The 20,793-nt window shown below is 44.0% G+C and overlaps 1 protein-coding gene across 1 annotated transcript in view; it reads left to right on the top strand.

Annotated features, from left to right (window-relative positions):
- The window catches only part of LOC126266778 (hexosaminidase D-like), a 903,571-nt gene that overhangs the window by 325,677 nt on the left and 557,101 nt on the right, over positions 1-20,793 (top strand). The window lies entirely within an intron of this gene.

Below are 20,793 nucleotides of genomic sequence, written 5' to 3'. Positions count from 1 at the left end.
TCGATTTCTGTGACTGTTGTATCTTTCTTGTTTGGATCGTTGTTAGCGAGAATTTTGCTTTGCTGAGACCTCTGATGACGCTTGCATTGTTATATGAGGTACATATGGAGAGTGGTAGTGATGTATCTTTCCGGTTCAGAGGTAGGAATGTGGAACTCAACGTAATGTAATCGAATTAATAGAGAGTTGATAGAGGTGTGCGTGCCGTCACGTTTTTATCGTCGTCTCAGAGATCAAGGCGAGGCTGATGACCTTTTCCTAAACTATATCGTAAATTCCGAAATGCTGAGAGCTGTATTGAGTCTGCCGATAAGCTTTTCTCTTAATGGCATAATTGCCTCGTGTAACAAGACCGCGTACCGAATCGCGCTGGGCCTGCTTTGATGCTTGTCACCGCGACTACTGCTGTGAAAGTAAGACACATATTATGGGTTTGTCAGACATTATGCGTTATGTTTATACAATTATATGTGCAACAATGACCTGATTCAGAATCCAGATAACAGACAAAATTAAACAGCAAATAAGTACCATTATAACTCATTAACTATGTATCCGTATGAGCATAGATTTGTATTTTAATACGTGTGGCCAGAAACCCACTTGAGCATTTTTTAACACTACTGAACTTCACATGTTGTTGCAGACATTACTGTGTTGGCCTATTACTCCTCTTCCTTACCAAACAACCTAAGAGTTTATCCCGCTCTCATAGTAGCGTTGTGAAGTTGTCAGGTGATTCGAGAAGCTGCAATAGCGGTGCCCATGCTAGTAACGATCCTTGTACGCTTTTGGAAGAGACATCTCATTATCGAAGATATATGATTGAGCCGTAACAATAATTGCTTGCAGCAAATGAGACGGTAATGAATGCGGTGGTTGGTGGGTGGTTAGTGATGCAAACGCGCCTCTTAATGGGAAATCTATAATGATCCCACTGCATTAATGGCACACCATTACAATCTGCAATATAAGTTAATTACGGCAAGCTAATAACTGGGCCGTTCCGGGACAGAATGGCCGCATAAATTGCATTGCAAGGTACGTGCCAAAAATTCATTACGAGTTATAGAGAAAACGCAGTTTCCAAAGAAAGTGAGAAAAGCCCTCTCGCATTCCATGATCAAATACTGTTTCTACCCGTACAAAGAATCTGGCCTTGGCTGTCAAATAACGATAATCATGGCAGTAGAGTTACGATTTCCGAACAGCTAACAAGATGTACCATTTGCTATTTTATCATCTGACAAGAGTAATACAAAAGTATTGGCTATAAAGAAGAACCACCTGAAAAAGTTTACTAATCATACTTACTGACAGTGACACTGTCAAGAGAGGCGATTTTGAACACACAAGGTATTCGACGTAATGAGTATGCGGTTAGTAAGTGTTTAGATGTAGTGGAAAGCAAATAATACGAAGAAATTGCTGCGTGAAAGAGATTAATGAAGAAACATCGTAGGAAAATAAGGATGATGCTATCTTGTCGAAAACAGACGTTGTCAGAAAGGTAGCAGTAGCAGAATTCTAAAGATTATAACTTACTTGCAGGCACCAAGCAAAAGTGAAGCATAAAAAGTGTATTCACATTTAACCGCTACCGGTTTCAAACTGTCTGGTACTCTAAGATAAATTGTTAAAAACAGGTAAATACCAATGATCTGGAAGAGTAATTGAAGGGTTGGACACGGTTATGAAAAGAAGTTACACACTGATTCGCCAAAGAAACTGGCGTAGGCATGCGTATTCCAATGCAGAGAGACGTAAACAGGCAGAACACGGTGCTGCGGTAGGCAACGCCTATATAATAAAAGTGTCTCACGCAGTTGTTGACCGGTTACTGCTGCTACAATAGCAGGTTATCAAGAATTAGTGACTTTGAACGTGGTGTTGTCGGCACACGAGCTATGGGACGCAGGATCTCCGGGATTGCAGTGAAGTGGGGATTTTCCATACAACCAATTCACGAGTGTGTACTGTGAATATCAGGAATCCAGTAAAACATCAAATCTCCGACATCGCTGCGGCCGGAAAAAGATCCTGCAAGAACGGGACTAACGACGACTGAAGAGAATCGTTCAGCGTGACAGAAGTGCAACTCTTCCGCAAATTGCTGCAGATTTCAATGCTGGGCAATCGACGTGTCGGCGTGCGAACCATTAAACGAAACATCATCGATATGGGCTTTCGGAGCCAAAGTGTCACTCGTGTACCCTCGATGAATGAACGACACACAGCATTACGCCCCGTCTGGGCCCATCAACACCGACATTGGACTGTTGATGACTGGAAATATGTGGCCTCGTCGGACGAGTCTCGTTTCACACTGTTTCGACAACAAACACGTGTACGGGAATGGAGACAACCTCATGAATCCATGGATCATGCCTGTCAATAGGGGACTGTTCAAGCTGGTGGAGGCTCTGTAATGGTGTGGGGCATGTGCAGTTGGAGTGATATGGGACCCCTGATACTTGTAGATACGACTCTGACAGTGTACGCAAGCATCCTGTCTGAGCACCTACATCCATTCATGTCTATTGTGCATTCTGACGGACTTGGGCAATTCCAGCAGGACAATGCGACACCCCACACTTCCACAATTGCTACAGAGTGGCTTTAGGAACACTCTTCTGAGTTTAAGCACTTCAGCCGGCGACCAAACTCGCCAGACGTGAACATTATTGAGCGTGACTGGGATGTCTTGCAACGTGCTATTCAGAAGAGATCTCCACCCCCTCTTACTCTTATGTATTTATGGACAACTCTGCAGGATTCATGGTGTCAGTTCCCTACAGCGCTACTTCAGACATTAGTAGAGTGCATGCCACGTCGTGCTGCGGCGCTACTGCGTGGTCTTGGGTGCCCTACACGATATTAAGCAGGTGTAAAGTTTCTTTGTCTCTTCAGTGTAGGTGAACATCAGCAAAAGTAAAACAAGGGTAATGATAAACAGATTTGCAAAGGATAGACTTGGGTGGAGAGCTGCATCAACCTAGTTCTGGGACTGAAGTCGACGACTATGGCAACAACAAAAACAACAACAACAACAACAATTTAAAAAAAAAATGTCTCCGTGTTGCGCTTGCACTAAGTATGTGTTGTACAATTCCTCGGAATACAGCAGTCATGGGCGTCCCGTAAGCTCTGTGTTCCAGCCTAAGGGTGTCCTACCAACCCGCTGGCAATTATCTCTTTCCACTGCTTACATCAAAAGCGAATGAAGAGAGTTGCCGAAACTTCGCAGTCTAGCCCCGTCTCTGTATATCCGTATTATGCTTTGATGGGTCTTCAATTGACGCTTAGTATTATCGCTTTTAGAGGAAAAAGCGCGAGAAATGTACCCCTTGCGCGGAATACGTCCATTACCTTAGTTTCCTTGCCTTCTGACCGCGGGTAACGTGCGTTATTAGCACAATTCTTTTTGTGAGTCTATTATGCGTGAATTTAATGAGTCTTACTTTCTTGCGAATTAACAGCAGCATACCACGAGTTTGAAAACAACACGATGCGAATTCAGTGTGCAATTTATCACGTAAAATTTCCGAATATGCAATAGGATGACAGTAAAGGAACTCGACGCCCCCAGATTCGATGTAAACATAAATTAAGAACAAAAATAGTGTAAATTCATGGATACACGCAATTTTAACAAAGCTGTGTACAGTGCTACTGAGTGGTTGTGTGCGGTAGAAGGCTTGAAATGCATGTTTTTGTAATGCACAAGTGTAAATATGACCAATACAGTCCGTACATTTCCATGGCGGCTGTTCAGATTGCTCATGTCATCTAAATAATTTCGTTACGTGAACTCATTAACACCGCAGTTTGAGCGCACAAAACATAAAACGTCTGAAGTGTAGATATGAAAATACCAAAAACTACAAGCATGCAACGAACCTAACATACATTACATTGAAGATCTCCCCCTAAACGCGGGTTCTAGTACGATTTGTGGTGGTAAACTGTCGGGAAATGTGATGTTGGAGGATAATAACGTACCTGTACATTTCATCTTGGAGCTAGCGTTTGATGTTTTTGTAGTTGATTATGAAACAGAAAGAAGATGCAGTATGTAAATGTTGGGCTAGAGTGTGATATTTCTCGCCCTCTCTTCCTGATATTGAGGTTGTGATGATAGATGATTTGTAACGTAGTCTGAGGTCTAGGTTAGGCAAATGTCGCAGCCTTCCCCAGCATGGAAACCACAAGCCGCGCCTGGCACCGATGACTTCTCCATCGCGAAAAGCTCCAATTTTTCGTACTGACAAATGCATCCAATTGAAAGAGGGCTTCTTTGCTAAAAGAAACTATACAACGCATATTAATTCCGATCATGCCTTGCAGCCAACCGTGCAGTTTGAACGTCCTAACGCAAAGCGTTCAGAAGTTACGAGGATTTTATTTAATATAGTTCAATAATTGTCACCCTGTGTATGTATCATAAGCGGTAGAGGTGGTACCATACTATTTTACGGTACGATGAACGCCATAATTGCTTGTAACTAATCCTCCCCCTTAGGTAAGACAACTAATTCCTGTTTCCAGTATGGTTGACATAATCTTGTGAGAGATTTTGCAACTGTTCGGATAATTAAGATAATTTTTGTTCGATAAGATTTCGGGATGGCAGCCGGATCACGTTGACTTCTTGTGGCAAGAAGTCAACGTGTTTCGGCTAGAATCCCGAAATATAATCGAACATTCAGTACGCCGGGAAAACTTTAAGAATCACACGAGATAATTCTTCTTTATTGTCCCGTCTCAGTCGCACATTTTTAATTAGATTACATGTTTCGATCACTCTGGATCATCTTCTTAGATCTGAAACAAACTGAAATGAAATGGGTGCATATAATATTTTACGATAAGTAGAAAATACATGTACATGAAAGTATAATTTACCTATGTAGTAGTGTCAACAACCCGTCTTATCTACTCAGATCCACGTATCAGAGTGCTGTGTTTTGCAACTGCGGTCAATGTTTTAAACAGGTATTTGTTGGATGAAGGGGCGGGGGAGGAGAAATAGAATGAGGCTGACTGGTGGAGGGGGGGGAAGCAGGGAGGGGATGATGGGGATGTCAAGAGTTTAAGAGGAGAGGTCTTACTAAAATTATAGAACGTTTAATTATGTAAACATTCTCGTTGGAACACTCATAGTGTAGAACAGCGATTATGTAAAGCCCATACGGCAATGGCTGGCTGCAGTAATGCTGAGGTCAACACTGGTGCAATGTGGCTTCGATGTACGGCAATATTTCAGGATGCCCCAGTAACAATGCTGATGGAGCAGGCTGTTGCAGTTAGTTGCGGTATTGTGGCCCAGCAGGTATTCGCTTTGTTCTCCTAGGTCGTACAGTGAGCTGACAGAAATCACGTAGTACCTCCTAATATCGTATAGGACATCCTTTTGCCCGGCGCAGTGCAACAACTCAATGCGGCATACTCAGCAAGTCCTTGAAAGTCTCCTGCAGAAATACTGGGATATGCTGGCTCTATAGCTGTCCATAATTGCGGAAGTGCTGACGGTGCAGGATTTCGTGCACGACATGACTTCTCGAGTATGTCGGGCGATCTAGATGCCGAAATCACTCGCTCGAACTGTCCAGAACGTTCTTCAAACCAATCGCGAGCAATTGTGTCCCTGTGACATGGCGCATTTTCATCCATAAAAATTCCATTGTTTGGGAACAAGAACTCCATGAATGGCTGAAAATGGTAGGTCGTTAAGTGAAGCCCGTCGGCCACTGCGTTATCTATGGTGACAGGTAATGCCAGAAATTTAGTATTATCGGGACACTCTTGACACTGTGAATCTCGGAAACGGAATTCTCTATCTGTCTCCGAAATGCTTCAATTACCATTCCCCGTTCAAAGCCTGTTAATTCCCGTCAGGCGGCCGTAATCACGTCGGAAGCCTTTTCACATGAATCACTTGCTCTCAAATGACAGCTCCGCCAATGCAGTGTCGTTTTCATACTTTGTGTACGCAATACCACCGCCATCTGTATAAGAGCACACTGTCATCCCACGACTTTTGTCACCTCTGTGTAAATTGGTCTACAGTCTATATTGATACTGATCTCGCCTGTTCGTGGACCAATTGCTTTTACGGTGTATTGAGGATTATGTTCGAAAATTTTGGGAATGATAAGTTTCCCGCATCAGTTTACGAGGTAAAATTTTGGATGCAGTACATTTAGTTTAAAAACAACGTGTATTGAAAGTCTTCTTTGTCTTTCTAATGTCTTTTTTCCTTGTGGAATGCAAAAGCAGACGAATCATACTCACTTTAAGGACGAATTCTTCTATTTCTTAGCAATACTTTGGCCCTGTTACTGCTGGCCCTGTTACTGCTGGCCCGGAAATGCATTCTCGAAACCATTTTTGGGCAACAGTGGCCTGCGTTGTCTCTCAGTCTTCCGGCTGAAAAGTTCCCGAACTATATCGTCGGCCACATGGAATTTCTAGGGCTCATGTAATCATATCGCAAAGGTGTGTTTAAAGAGACCATAGAAATTGTACGTTTGCTGGGCGACATTGTTGTTCACATGATTTGCATCCATATGTTGAGTAACATTGTCGGGAACTGTGGCACGGCGAAGTTTGCCGCACGACGTTTCCAGGCGAAAAATGTTTACACCAAGCACACTGCGGCTGCCAAATCGATGAAACTGAACTACTGGAGGTGAGTGCGACTCTTCTACTTTCACATTCCACGAGGAGAATAGTAAGAAAATGTGAGAGTGGGCTTTGTAGATACTCCCTTTTTAAGTAAGCGAACAGATCCTGAAAATTAACTGGATACACAGCTCTGACGATATTTCCTTATAATGTCGAGATTGTGCAAGTTGCATTGTAAATGCAATTGCACGAAGAGTTGTAAAAATTCGTACCAACACGAGAGACTGTATACCAGCTAAACCAGATTCGCAATCACCCACCAGCTTTAAGCTATTGGTGATGCATACAAAAGTGTGAGGTACCTTTTGTAAAGCACTTCCTGTTGCTCTGTCCTTGGTACGAGAAGTTTGCAACACATTGCTAGGTATGGAGGTAATTTCTAATTAATGATCAGATGTTCGTGGTTCACCAGTACAATTAGAGAGTTACGAATTCCGTAAATGCGATCCATAAACTACCAGAGATCTGGAGCGTGAAACGTAATGCCTGCAAAGACTGTAATTAAAGAAAAGGGACAGTTAGCTAGTTGCTGCCTATGAGCACGGAAACATGTGTGATTGAAATTACAAAAAAGATGTGGAACCTTAGAACTTTTTTTGAGAAATAATTATAGATCAAGGTTTCAGATCTTCTTAATACGTTCGTAGGAGCGAGAACGTCATTTTTTCCAGATTGCTGATTTACTATTCTTCACATTCTACGACCCATAGTTCTGGTCATATATATACAGGGTGTTACAAAAAGGTACGGCCAAACTTTCAGGAAACATTCCTCACACACAAAGAAAGAAAATATGTTATGTGGTCATGTGTCCGGAAACGCTTACTTTCCATGTTAGAGCTCATTTTATTACTTCTCTTCAAATCACATTAATCATGGAATGGAAACACACAGCAACAGAACATACCAGCGTGACTTCAAACACTTTGTTACAGGAAATGTTCAAAATGTCCTCCGTTAGCGATGATACATGCATCCGCCCTCCGTCGCATGGAATGCCTGATGCGCTGATGCAGCCCTGGAGAATGGCGTATTGTAACACAACCGCCCACAATACGAGTCTCTACATTTGGTACCAAGAGACAAGAGCTTTCAAATGCTCCCATAAATGAAAGTCAAGAGGGTTGAGGTCAGGAGAGCGTGGAGGCCATGGAATTGGTCCGCCTCTACCAATCCATCGGTCACCGAATCTTTGTTGAAAAGCGTAGGAACACTTCGACTGAAATGTGCAGGAGCTCCATCGTGCATGAACCACATGTTGTGTCGTACTTGTAAATGCACATGTTCTAGCAGCACAGGTAGAGTATCCCGTGTGAAATCACGACAACGTGCTCCAATGAGCGTAGGCGGAACAAACTAAAATGAGTTCGAACATGGTAATTAAGCGTTTCCGGACACATGTCCACATAACATCTTTTCTTTATTTGCGTGTGAGGAATGTTTCCTGAAAGTTTGGCCGTACATTTTTGAGACACCCTGTATAATATAGCTTTTATGAAGCTCGTGGTTCCCTAGTTGGTTCACTTTAATCTTCTAAACTACTAACAAACAAATCGAGTGCGGTTCATCTCTCTGACTGAGGTGAATCATATTGTTTCAATACTACGCAACTCCATACCGCAGCGTGAGGAGGAGGATGAAGCAAGGGAGAGAGGAAAGGAAGCATTCGTAGACATGGACAGATAGGTATTGTCCGGTCATACTGCACCTTTCTCTGGCAACGGAAGCCACACCTGGACAGCTAACTGCAACAGCCTTACTCCATCAGCACTGTTACTGGGACACACTGCCGTATTGGTGTGTACTGAAGCCATATTACACCATGTTGATGGCAACATTATCGCGGTCAGGCATTGCCAAAAAAATATGGTACGTGCAACCGCATCTTATCAATATTACGAATTATACGTGGCACCCAGTCTGCGTGCTCTACTGTGCGCGGAAGGGAGAATCCATTGACGCGGCAAAAAATGCGGAGAAATGTGTAGCGCCAAACTGAGTTGTATTTTAAACGAACGAAGAACACTGTACAGATAACTACACTGATAACAATCTGGCCAGCGCGCGCAGTACGGACACGTAAGATCATGGCGTAACTGCGCGCGCCACAGGATGCGGGAATAGCCCCGGTAGAGATGTACCTGTGCAGTTCGCCAGGCGGCCGCGGTCCGCTGATGAAGCACGCGTCGCCCCCAGCGCCCGACCCTTCTGTTACGCCGTAAATATACCCCGGCCAGGTGTGGCCAGTGGAAGCCGCTGGCGAGATGCCGTTCGCGTCTGGTGAACAGCCAGGCTGGGAGTGACAAAGCCAGTGTGTCTGTCACTCACGTAGCGGCCTGAAACGTTTTCGAGAGCACCGTGAAAATACAGCAGACAGGTCTACCATATCATGCTTTCTAGACCCTTGTATGGTGACATATCCCTGCGGTGTCATTTCTACTGAGCTCCTGACATACGGAAATGTACTAAGTATCATACGATCGCAAGTATTCCCACGTGCTTAAGTGGAGTTGTGATGCCGAGGAATGAAGCCGTACAAATATACAAAGGAGCGACAGTTAGGCGTTAAATTTTACGTTAGTTTCGATATGCGGTTAAAGACATATGAAATGGAGGTCAAACATTTAATGTTTTACGTTTATGCTGTGCGGAAAATTAGGCCTTGAGTGCCGATTTAGAAGTAAGGTAATACTGTTGTTCAGATTACGCTATCAGTTATTTATGTGGGTAGTTTTATATCTGTCTTCCATTCAGCAGCTTCTCATCTGCAAACAACAAAAGTTTACTAATTTTATATTTATCATCCACTTCAGAATGAAAATAGCTACATAACATCGTGTTATTTGGCGTGTTACTTACGATTCATCGTGCTGTGATATTACTTCGCCTTTTTAGATGTGTTAAAACACTTACTTCCTTTGTTTATAAATGCTACAAATGCCTTTCTGACTTTTTATCAGAAAAACGCAATGGTTTTATCGCTATTTCGCATTTTTATCGCTATTTCGCATAATAAATAAGAGAAGCCATTGAGAGTAAAAGTTAATAAAAATATTCATTAATTAATGATAGCGAAGACCGGAATTTTAATGCTGTATATGTTTCTATGGCCACCAGAAGGAGATGATGATGATCGTGATGGTGATGACTTTGACAATTATAATTATGCGCCTTAGGTATAGGAGTATTTTCCGTGACTTTCTCGAGTCGATAAGTTATATACTATTATCGCCTAAACAGCGATATCCGTTAAAACCAAATGTTCGAGAGAAAAGCGTATCTTAATTTCCAGGGATACATCACCAAGGTAACGTTGACGGTAAGAAGTCACCAGAATGTGACAACGTAACATCCCTGTATGGTCCTTTCCGAACTTGGTACAAAGTCCGTCAGATTGATGATAAAACGTAGTGGCGTTTTGGCCAGAAGACAGATTTTTTTTATAGAACCGGAAAAGTCACTATTCCACAGGTCTTTCAGGGATCTGCTGATGAGAAGCCTCGCAAATACTGGTTATATTCCTCTCATTGCTCGCTAGTTGCGATGTCTGCTTAAAGTACGATCATCTCCGAGCTAGTTGATACACAGTTAAATGTGATTAACCGAAAAAGTCTTGGTTTGGTTAGACTTGCCAGTAGGAAGTGAAAAGTTACGTCTTGTTCACGGTAAGGGCAGAAAAGCTACCAAGCAAGCCCACGGCTTAGCAGGATCTTACAGCACAGGGGAGGCGTATAACCATAGGATGGCCGCACGGGATATTCATCGGAGTCGGAGTACCTAACTATGAAACATGAATATGATAAAGAGTAGCCAGTCATATTCCTGTACACAGTTCATCCTTTACGGTGTTCATCGAATGTTGGAGTGTCATTAGTATTTATGTTTACAGGCATATGCGCGAAAGTAGATATCTGTCCAACTTATTAGCATCAATACGAATGTTTCCGATACAATGTACAGGTATTAACGCCATAACTGACGCACGCTGTATGGAGATTTGGCTGGTTACGTTTTTTGTTTTGTCCTATGATTGATAGCTCACTCGAGAACAGGAAGTACAGAAACCGGTTCTGACGCACAGGTTGTGTAAGTACTCTCGTTCCAGTGAACGTGTTCGAAAATGGGCGCGATGTCAGAAACGTGTTGCGCTTGGAATATTAACGGACAAGGTAGACACTTTTTGTTTCACTTACTACGTAGCTTTGGCTTCGCGAATTGAGCCATATTACTTATTTTTTGGAAAGACAGACGTACTGCTGCTCAAAACTAAATGAGAGATCTATCAAAATGTACTTGGGCTTCATAAAAGGTAACGGACATGGACAATGACCCATTGAGATGTTTTAGTGGCCACCGGACACCGCTACAACAATATACGTCACCATCAGCTACTTGTCTGTCATTCGGCGACACCAGCCAACAGGAATAAAGTTCTGCTGCCATTAAATGAAGCCGGTCGCCGCCTACCCGCTGCTGTCACTCAATCAAGAGAGTCCAGTGACGATCAGGGCGAAATAAGAGCACCGGACAAAAATACGTTAGCCGACAAAAATACGTTACCCTCCAGGAGGCACTACACTAACACTGTGTAACAGAAACTCTGCTTCTGACAATGACTTCAGTTCGGAACTGGATAAGCGAGTTCAAAGGTCGGAGGAAGGCAACGCCAAATAAACTCCAGCAGCAACACGTCTAGTAAATCAGTCTGGTGTTAAAAACAATCGTCTGATTGATGACTGCTTTACTTTACTATAACCAGTGTCAGCACTGATGGACATATATCCACCAAATTGAGGGAAATGTTGACTGGTTCGTTCTATCTGCTGTTCCAAATAATCTCACACATTTCTATGGATTGGATTTAGCGGTCGGTCGAGGTACGACAGGATGCTTGAGTGTTCCGCAAACCAGGGACATACGCGGGCAGTCCTGTGGAAACGGTTGTCATGGAAGATGGCAGTGTCTACAGCGTACCCTTCAGGAACGTGACAGAGAAAAAGCAACATTTGGCTACAGCGAATGTCGAAGTAAATATCCTTGTTAATTAACGATAATCTGAGTGATTGAGCACACATCATGTATTAAACACAGAGGTGACAAGTCATGGGATAGTGATGTGCACATATACAGACTGCGATGTTATCGCGTACACAAGGTATAAAAGAGCAGCGCATTGGTGGAGTTGTCAGTTGTACTCAGGTGATTGATGTGAAAAGGTTTCCAACTTGTTTATGGCCGCACGACGGGAGTTAACAGACTGAAAGCTGAATGGTAGTTGGAGTTAAACGCATCGGACATTCCATTTCGGAGATCGTTAGGGAATTCAGTATTCCGAGATCCACAGAATACCAAATTTCAGACATTACCTCTCACCATAGACAACGCAGTGGCCGACGGTCTTCACCTAACGACCGAGAGCAGCATCGTTTGGGTAGAGTTGTCAGTGCTAACAGACAAGCAGCATTCGTGAAATAACTGCAGAAATCAATGTGGGACGTACAACGAACTTATCCGTTATGATAGTGCGGCGAATTTTGGCGTTAACGGGCTATGGCAACAGATGACCGATGGTAGTGCCTTAGCTGTCAGCACGACGTCGCCTATGGCGCCTCCCCTAGGCTTGTGACCCTATCGGTTTGACCCTAGACGTCTGGTAAACCTTGGCGTGGACAGATAAGCCCCGATTCAGTTGGTAAGAGTTGATTGTAGCGTTCGAATGTGGCGCAAACCACCCAAGCTGTCAACAAGGAGCTGTGCAAGCTGGTGGTGGCTCCATAATGGTGTGGGATGTGTTTACATGGAATGGACTGGACCCTCTGGACCAAGTAAACCGATAATTGACTGGAAACGGCTATGCTCGGCAGTTTGGAGATCATTTGCAGCCAATCATGGACTTCGTTCTCAAACAACGATGAAATTTTTATGGATGGCAATGAGCCATGTCAGCGGGCCAAAGTTATTCGCGATCGGTTTGAAGAACATCCTGAACAATTCGAGCTAGTCATTTGACCACCCTGACCGCCCGACGAACATTTAGGGGTCTTAATCTAGAGGTCAGTTTGTACACAAAATCCTGCACTGGCAACAACTTCGAAATTATGGTCGGCTATATAGGCAGCATGGCTCAATATTTCTGCAAGGGACTTCCTACGACTTGTTGTGTCTAAGCCACGTCGAGTTGCTGCAAATGGGGCAAAAGGAGGTCCCACACAATGTTAGGAGATAACTCTTGACTTTAGTTACCTCCTTGTAATTTTCGGGCAGTGCTTGTTTGTCATTTCTGCTGCTGTTATGTACGACAGGGGAGGAGGTTTCCCCCGGCCGTGAGGTAATGGAGCAGTTTTTTCCTCACCATCTTATATCGAAAGTGGTCCGTGCATACGACGCCGGGTGAAAGGCGAGTAAATTCCCCTTTTTGGCCGGTGTTTTCCGAGCCTTATTCCAGAGAAATTTCTAAAGCTTCTGCTGGGAAACAGTATCTGAATGAAGCGTTATAAGTGGGAGCAGGAAATGGCTAAAGGATAAGCATATACACTGCTCCCGGTTTTGACTGAATGAAAGGCATAAGCGTTAGGTAATGTCGTGAAGGGATTCGAGGGTCTAGGTGCTGTCGTGAGTCCTGTGGGACGGTAGTTGGTGAACGTCAGTGATCAGCGAAGTTATTTTTGCTGTATGAAATGTCTACACGTTACCTAAGATGCGTTTCCTTGAGCCAGTGCCGAATTCTGCTTAGGCACCTTCTTGTTTCCTAGCGATATTTCCCTTTAACCCTCGCAGCACATCGTTCAACCAGTAGGTAGCTGGACGATGGTATTTTCGTGAACGATACGGACTTGACGAGGATTTGTATAAGCGAGTAATAATACTAGCTTCCCTGAGACGTTCTTGATCAATACTTTTGTGTGACCTTTCAGATTACTGTCGTCGATGTGTATTTTTATTGAGTTATGAGGAGATTATCAGCGGAAATTGCTAGAAGTCAATCAGAGGCAGTTTTGAAACTGTCAGTGTTCTGCATTTCAGTCCTGTGGTCGGCTATCGGAATCTCTCTTGAAAATAGTTACGTAACTACGGGGCATCTATGAGTGTTTTGATAAATTTTCAAAAATTGATAAATTGGAAATTAAATGAGCAAGTGATCGTTGCAGTAAACTGGTATTTTGCAGGTTTTTCCGATGGGGTGAGAAATCTGGAGAGTCGCTGGACCAGGCGTATATCCCCCAAAGGAGAGTATGTCGAGAAATAAGGCGAGTTGTTTAGGAAACAAATGTTTTTTCTTGATTTTTTACCGGACTTGTCAGACTGCCATCTACTTTGGATTTGTGAGAAGTTTAACCCTCTCTCTCACGTCAAAGTGAGGCTGACTACGTTTAATTTGATACAGTAGCAGCGGTGATTCTTACTTCGCGTAATTTGTTTGGCGCACTGCATGTTGCCAAGTGTGCGTGAATTCAGACTGTGATCGCGAGCGTGACTTCGGACAACGAAGTATGTACGAAAGGTGTTCTTAATTGGTCTGGTTACCTATTCTTAACTGTCGTGTATATCTGTCTTGAGTGTGAACCTGAACGATGCAAGTTGTGTGATTACGTAAAGGATACCTGTTAAAAGGTCACGCCAAATCCAACTAAAACTGTATAAATGTATTGCCTTTAATTTTTAGAAAACGTAAAACTATATCGTAGATAAGCTGTCCTGTTAAATTGTATATCGTGCAGTGCAGTGAACGGTGCTACTGTGACTTGTAGTTCCAACACCCTAAACTAAAAGAACGAATAGTGTTTATAAAATTACAAATCGAATTTTGGGAGAATAAGTGCCCCGTAAATTAACGTATACAAACTGACTAAATAAAAATCCAAACATATGATGCACGCGAGAATGTAACAGTGCACAATAAGAATAAAACAGCCTGTCAAAGAAATAAAATCTGAACTAACCTTTACCTAAACTGAATGTGATGATAATTTTCAAATGCGAAGCTTAGCGGTGAATTATTTTGTTGTTTCTTGGCTGTGACATTTTTTTGGCCTACCTGTGGCAACGGAAACTCGTTACTGCTCGAAAGAAATGAATGTTAACGTGCATCGCAGCTGCAAAACAGCCAAAGCAATAACCTGGCCAAGTGATATGCAAGGGAAAAACGGCTTTTCTAAGCACATCATGGTTTTACTTCTGTGTACCTGTATTCCGCTCATTGCAGTGCGGCGACACACAATTAGGATACTAAACTTTCATGAAGAGAAAGTAGGAGATCTCTATTTATAAAATGATTCATACAGACTGGCATTCAAAAACTACATTGTGATTAATGAAACTCATTCCTTTGCAATAACAACTATCTTTACACAAATTCCTTATTTAAAAAATACTACTCTGCCATGAAATTAGTTTTTGAAATGGTAAAACAGTGGTACATTTAACCCTGAGTGCAACACTTGGGAACAGACATTTTTGCTTCATCGCGTCTCGGTAATTGAACTTACTGACCCGAACCAATAAAGAAAAGTATGTACCTTTCTCAAACTGATTACAAATTACAAGCAAGCAAGGAAAGCAGCGACAACATGACCTGAAAAGCTTCACTGTTCTCAAATCTTTTGCTAAATCACATTTCCAGTATTCAACATCCTCTGTGTTTCTGTCTGTGTGCTCTGCCAGTTATTTCCACACCTTTCAGTAGCACGAACCGACACCCGATTTCTCACTTACTTCTTGCTGAATGCTATTGGCAGTGACAACTCTGCTGACAATCAAAGACCACAAAAATGGTTCAAATGGCTTTGAGCACTATGGGCCTTAACTTCTAAGGTCTTCAGTCCCCTAAAACTTAGAACTACTTAAACCTAGCTAACCTAAGGACATCACACACATCTATGTCCGAGGCAGGATTCGAACCTGCGACCGCAGCGGTCGCGCGGTTCCAGACTGTAGTGCCTTGATCAAGTAAGACGACTGAAGAAGAATAAATCTCCCGGTCGAGACAAGATCCGCGTCCCACACCTGACGCCCCTGCTACCGCGATCAACGACCTCTCCGCATTATACAGACAATGCCTCTCCGTAACCTACTTCCAAACTGCTGGTGAGCTCATAACCTGACCTAAACCCAACAAGAACTTCATCCTTTCTCAAAGGTATCGACCCATTTCTCACCATACTTACTCATTATATGGTAGTGGCGTGTCGAAATTGGCAAGTGGTGAAATAGAGCTGTATGCCGATGATACGGTGGCCTATGAAAGCAGCAGCAGCCTTAGCTTTATCGCTAGGAGACTACAGCAGCACCTAGACGAAATAGTCACTTGGTGTAACATCTGAAAGACCAAGATAACCCAAGCTGACACCCCCCCCCCCCCCCCCCCCCCCGTAATAGGCAGGTCTCTGTGGCCGTCAGAAAACTAGAACGGAGGGATTCGGCAATCTACATCGGGCTTCAGCAGGATGGATGCTAAATAAATTAATAGGTCCAGAAGGGGAGGCTGCACTGTTTCATCAGACTTAACCTGCTCCGCGAGAGTAGGGGGCTTGCTATAGGGACAACGATAAGACTGTAGAGAGTGTTCAGAAATATCCGTTACACTTCTAGCACTTCCAGAGGGGAGTGAGTACATAATACTTTGAGTAAGAACCCATATCCAGAAACGAATCGTTCCGTTCTATGACGGTTTCAGTTCAGAGGTATAATGCGTCCACGTCTGCTGGAGGAAAGAGAGACGTCTCGGAGTTGTTTATCTTCGTTAAACACTTAATGTCTAAATCTTAATACAAATAAATGTGCTTAAATCAGAAATGGATGTTCCGTCATGTCTCCTTTCGGATTGTTACCCAATGACTATACAGCATCAGGCCTAGTTGTTTCCTCAGGCAGAAGTGGATGACTTAAACATCTGAATTGGAACTGTCGTAGAATAGAAACTTGAGTTTCCGGACATGGGTACCTATTTAAAACATTAGGTACTCAATTCCCTGTATGAGTCCTTGAAGTTTGTAACGGAAATTTCCGGGAACACTATGTAAGGTTGCATCATTCCTCTTACGCTATATGGGTCTGAAATTAGGTCAATTGCTGCAGACAAGCAGCGAACTTCAGACATTCCAAAATAGAATATTCAACACGACTACGGGATACATGCCCAACGCACACATTAAACACTTCCTAGGCGAACCATCGATCCATACGCAATATCAAAAGGAACTCGGAAATTCTGTGCGTGAAAGCTTCCACTTCGAAACATCTTTTTATTTATCAGTTAGATACACAATATGGCTCTGAGCACTATGGGACTTAACTTCTGAGGTCATCAGTCCCCTAGTACTTAGAACTACTCAAACCTAACTAACCTAAGGACATCACACACATCCATACCCGAGGCAGGATTCGAACCTGCGACCGTAGCGGTCGCGCGACTCCAGACTGTAGCGCCTAGAACCGCTCGGCCACTCCGACCGGCAACTGGTATTCGTATTACTGTCCATGTTTAACGCCCCTTGTAGTTTTATCATCAAATACTGTTCATATTTTACTTTGCTCATTTATTTAATGAAAACTGTTACCCAGCCACTGCTTTGATTATATTATTAATGTTAAAATGCAGTGCAACCACACTCTCAAACTGTAGGTTCCCTCAAACACCTCCATTTTCCTGCATTTATTTATTTCTGTTTATCTTACTGATATTGCTTAAGTTCCTTATGTATTCTGTATTTACATTGATGACTGTCTCTTGTTTTAATTGGTTTGTGTATCACTCTCCATGTTTCATACCTCCGGATGCAGCCTTGTCTAGTACTAATTTTATTTTATGTGTTTTGTTTATTAATTGAAACTGTTATGTAGGCATGCTATTCCTATTTTGTGCTACAGGTTTTCCTGTCTACTCCATTGTTATTTATGTACTGTTCAGCTTTTAATTTTTCATTGCAAATATTTTACTTGCTGTATGTTTCAACTTCGGTCTAGAAGTGTTACTTCTCTTCCAATGTTGTCTGCTAACATTTAACTTCTTTGGTGATAATGCTTAGTAAATGTCTGAAGATGGCCTTTTAAGCTGAAAACGGGTTAACAATAAAAGTAATATTGAAGAACAAAAGCAAACTGGTGCTTTTCATTTATTAACCAGGCTGTTTAGGGTATAACAGATTACAGGCATACACAGTCGTACACGCAAAAAATCATTTAGATAAACAAGAAAAGCCATTTTCAAACATAATTCAGACATGGCAGAAGTTAAACGAGCGAACCTCTGTGGTGTTTTTATGGGATAAAAATATAGATATGGCAAGCGGGCGGGCCTACGTTCGCACACAAGCAGTGGATAGTTGCCAGGCGTGAGTGCGAGATCGCTGTAAGCGCCGGCTTCACGGCTTCCCGCCGTCCGTCTTGCTTGCCATTTCCCGTAAGGACCCCTTCAGTTTAGACCTCAGCATCGGATCGGCTGTCCCGTGCGCGCGATACGGCACGCCCGCGGCAGCTCCCCACCGTAAAGTAGCCCCGCGAACTGCCGCTTCCACGGCGCCCCGGCCTCGTGGCTTATCTGCTGCTTCAGCGCTGTCTGCCGCCTAGTTAAACACGACGCACGACCAGACCCCACCACCCCTCCCCACGGCAGCATCTTGCGCTCGCTCCGACAGCGGAAACCGTCCCTGCCCGTAACGCCCTTAACTGCGAGGCGTTAATGCCGTTCTTTGATGTCAATGGGCGCCAGTAAACTGCGTAATCTTCTTCGCCCGCCTACTTACTGGCCAGTTTACGCCCGAAGTGTGCAGTGCGCAACCATGAGATCTGTTCGCCGGATCGCTCGTTTCTGAAGCGTGCAGACACCCCTGTGAAGCACCGCACGATGTGGCGCAGCAGTTCCAGCCGTCGACACGTGTAGGGAAGAAGTTATAGCCAAGCACATCACATCACTCTGACCTAAGTTTTCCGTGGTGCGGCGTACTCTCTCTTTCTTTATTTACACTACTGGCCATTAAAATTGCCACACCACGAAGATAACGTGCTACAGACGCGAAATTTGACCGACAGGAAGAAGATGGTATGATACGCAAAATGATTAGCTTTTCAGACCATTCACACAAGGTTGGCGCCGGTGGCGACATCTACAACGTGCTGAGGAAAGTTTCCAACCGATTTCTCATACACAAACAACGGTTGACCGGTGATATCTGGTGAAACGTTGTTGTGATGAATCGTGTAAGGAGGAGAAATACGTACCATCACGTTTCCGACTTTGATAAAGGTCGGATTGTAGCCTATCGCGATTGCTGTTTATCGTATCGCAACATTGCTGCTCGTGTTGGTCGAGATCCAATGACTGTTAGCAGGATATGGAATCGGTGGGTTCAGGAGGATAATACGGAACGCCGTGCTGGATCCCAACGGCCTCGTGTCACTAGCAGTCGAGATGACAGGCATCTTATCTGCATGGCTGTAACGGATCGTGCAGCTACGTCTCGATCCCTGAGTCAACAGTACGTTTGGAAGACAACAACCATCTGCACGAACAGTTCGATGACGTTTGCAGCAGCATAGACTATCAGCTCGGAGACCATGGCTGCGGTTACCCTTGACGCTGCATCACAGACACAATCGCCTGCGATGGTGTACTCAACGACGAACCTGGGTGCACGAATGGCGAAACGTAATTTTTTCGGACGAATTCAGGCTCTGTTTACAGCATCAAGATGGTCGCATACGTGTTTGGCGACATCGCGGTGAACGCACATTGAAAACGTGTATTCGTCGTCGCCATACTGGCGTATCACCCGGCGTGATGGTATGGGGTGCCATTGGCTGCACGTCTCGGTCACCTCTTGTTCGCATTGACGGCTCTTTGAACAGTGGACGCTACATTTCAGATGTGTTATGACCCGTGGCTCTACCCTTCATTCGATCCCTGCGAAACCCTACATTTCAGCAGGATAATGCACGACCGCATGTTGCAGGTCCTGTACGGGCCTTTCTGGCCTGGCCAGCACATTCTCGATATCTCTCACCAATTGAAGACGTCTGGTCTATGGTGGCCGAGCAACTGAATCGTCACAATACGCCACTCACTACTGTTAATGAACTGTGGTATCGTGTTGAATCTGCATGGGCAGCTGTACCTGTACGCGCCATCCAAGCTCTGTTTGACTCAATGCCCAGGCGTATCAAGGCCGTTATTACGGCCACAGGTGGTTGTTCTGGGTACTGATTTCTCAGGACCTATGCACCCAAACTGCGTGAAAATATAATCACATGTCAGTTCTAGTATAATATATTTGTCCAATGAATACCCGTTTACCATCTGCATTTCTTCTTGGTGTAGCAGTTGTAATGGCCAGTAGTGTACAAATTTGCAGTCAGCGTGTGAGGGCTAACCACGAAAGTGCTCCTGCTGTGATACGAAAGCTTTCAGACAGGTTTGGTTGCGGGCCCTCAGTTAGCCTACTTCTGACCAACACACAGCCACCAACTTTCATCAGAAAACGCAACTACTTCACGCTGCCCTCCGATGAGCTCTGGCTTTACATCACTGATGTCGCAAATGACTGTGACTTCCACTGGGAATTCATGCTGCAGGGCGTCTGGCTCGGATCTATCATTAAATTAACCGATATGTGGCGGTTCACTGTATCGCTGAAGTGCCAGCTCTTGCTAAAGTTGCTGCTGCTGACGCAGCACGAAGCAGGAGAGCCATACGCCGAACACGACGATCTTTCCTACTGATACTGCCACTTGGCCGTTCGGAGCCCGGTTTTCTTCCGACCGTACATTCCCGTAACTAACGCTGCCAGCAATCATGTACCGTCGCTACATTCCTGGCAAATGTGTCTGCGGTATCGCAGAAGGAAAATCTAGCTTCTCGTACCCCATTACAGCACCTCGTTCAGTCAGTAAAGTGTTGTTAATGGCGTCCTTCTCACCGTAAAGGCATTCTTGATTAACAAGAAAACTAATGCTCACGACCGTTACAGCATGCATTTAGAGCAAACCTGATTTGTATCCTCATAATGGCGCTACTAGCACGACTCTTCTACGACTGGCCTAAAATGTGAATAGCCTCGCGGGATTAGTCGAGCGGTCTAAGGGCGCTGCAGTCATGGACTGTGTGGCTGGTCC

This window comes from Schistocerca gregaria, chromosome 4 (assembly GCF_023897955.1).
Source record: "Schistocerca gregaria isolate iqSchGreg1 chromosome 4, iqSchGreg1.2, whole genome shotgun sequence".
Classification (NCBI taxonomy): domain Eukaryota; kingdom Metazoa; phylum Arthropoda; class Insecta; order Orthoptera; family Acrididae; genus Schistocerca; species Schistocerca gregaria.
This window is presented reverse-complemented; position numbering and strand designations above follow the sequence as displayed.